The 2,120-nt window shown below is 39.2% G+C and overlaps 1 pseudogene; it reads left to right on the top strand.

The window, feature by feature from the left end:
* The first annotated feature begins 1,512 nt into the window (after positions 1–1,512).
* Positions 1,513–1,869, top strand: LOC111546057 (annotated as a pseudogene).
* Positions 1,870–2,120: the final 251 nt, after the last annotated feature.

Genomic DNA, 2,120 nt, shown 5'->3' with positions numbered 1-2,120 from the left:
AAAGTAGTCTTTTCCTGTTAACCTTTTAAATGTTTGCCTCTTTTTTGTGGGGAGGGAGGTGCGTTTTGGGAGCAGAGGTTTAATAGGCAAAGGAAAGAGAAAGGAGAACAGCTGTCTCATTTTCCAGAGTGAGGGGTGCCCCAATGGGACTTCCCTAAATCTTTGCTTCTTAAAGACACACCTTACCCTTTTTGAAGGTTGAAGTTACGGATTTCCTAACTTTTGATTTGGCTGTTTTCTCCTATTTGTGGTATTTAGAATCTTATCAAAAGAGAAATGAAGTTGCCTTTTCCCTCTCTCCCCAGGTGTTTGTTGACTGATTTTTCCTATTATTTTCTGTTTATAAGCACTGAATGATATGTACCAAATTGACTAAAATTGTGAACTAATTGAATCATTTTACATATTGAAATTCCCTATATTATCTGTGACACAAAAGTATCCAAATTCTGTATGTGTGCTTAAGTTAAAAGAGTACAGTCTGTGATGCCAGACTCTATTCAAATAACTGTCACTTACTAGCTGCATTATTTCTAGCTAGTGACCTAACATTTCTAAATTCATGTTTCCATCTGTAAAACGGGGATAATTGTAGAACCTATCTTACAGAGGTTTCAGAAGACTTAAATGAGAAACATTAAATACACACACACACTTTAGCACCGGTCCTGGCATGAGTAAGGACTTGATTTAAACATTTTTCCTTCTTTTTTGGTAAAAAGGCCTTTAACCTATGAAATAGTTTAAAGTGACTTGCATGGGTATGTTGTACATTAGAAATCATGACAGTGGCAGAGCTAAACCTCCAGATACAGGGCTATTTTCACTATTTCGAGCATTCTTATACAGATCCTATTACCTCTCTGGGTCTTAGTTTAAAATTATATATTTTTAAAATTAGGTAATAAAATCTGTATAGTTCTTGGCATATTGCAGATGCTTGATAACTATTTGACCTGAGGCATAGAGTGCTTTGTAAATAAGCTATTTAAAAATTAGTTCTTAGGCCAGGTGCAGTGATTCACACCTGTAATCCCAGCATTTTGGGAGGCCAAGGTGAGCAGATCACTTGAGGTCAGGAGTTCCAGACCGGCCTGGCCAACATGGTGAAACCCCATCTTTACTAAAAGTACTTCAGTCGAGTGTAGTGGCACATGCCTATAATCCAGCTACTCGGGAGACTGAGGCAGGAGAATCGCTTGAACCGGGGAAACAGAGGTTGCAGTGAGCTGAGATCCACTGAGATCCACAGTGAGTGCCACTGCACTCCAGCCTGGGCTACAGAGGGAGACTCCATCAGAAGGAAAGAGAAAGAGAAAGAGAAAGAGAAAGAGAAAGAGAGAGAGAGAAAGAGAGAGAGAGAGAGAAAAGAAAAAGAAATTAAAGCTCTTTGAGAAAGACACCGGTCAAACGTGGTGGCAAGCGGTAGTCTGCCTGCTCCTGCTCCTGCTCCTGACTCACTGCTGTTGCTCTCACTGAGGAACCAGTCGGTCAGGAAGCCGCGCAGCAGCCATGGCTTTTAAAGATACTGGAAAAACATCCGTGGAGCCGGAGGTAGCAATTCACTGAATTCGAATCACTCTTTATGAGCCACAGCATAAAATCCCTGGAGGAGGTGTGTGCCGACTTGATCAGAGGAGCAAAGGAAAAAAATCTCCAAGTGAAAGGACCAGTACAAATGCATACTAAGACTTTGAGAATCGCTACAAGAAAAACTCCTTTTGGTGAAGGTTCTAAGACATGGGATTATTTCCAGATGAGAATCCACAAGCAACTCATTGACTCAGTCCCTCTGAGATTGTTAAGCAGATTACTTCCACCAGTATTGAACCAGGAGTTGAGGTGGAAGTCACCATTGGAGATGCTTAAGTCAACTATTTGAATAAATTGATTACTAGTTGTTAAAAAATTAAAAATGAGCAAAGGATTTGAAAAGACATTTTTTCAAAAAAGATATACAAATAGCCAATAAGCACCATAAAAAGTATGCAATATCACTAATCATCAGGAAAATGCAAATCAAAATCACAATGAGATGCCATGTCACACTCATTAGAATGGCTACTATCAAAGAAAGAAAGAAAGAAAGAAAGAAAGAAAGAAAGAAAGAAAGAAAGAAA

The sequence above is a fragment of the Piliocolobus tephrosceles genome, chromosome 11 (assembly GCF_002776525.5).
Source record: "Piliocolobus tephrosceles isolate RC106 chromosome 11, ASM277652v3, whole genome shotgun sequence".
NCBI classification, from domain to species: Eukaryota; Metazoa; Chordata; class Mammalia; order Primates; family Cercopithecidae; genus Piliocolobus; species Piliocolobus tephrosceles.
Note: the sequence above shows the minus strand (reverse complement) of the source record. Positions and strands in the feature narration are given on the sequence as shown.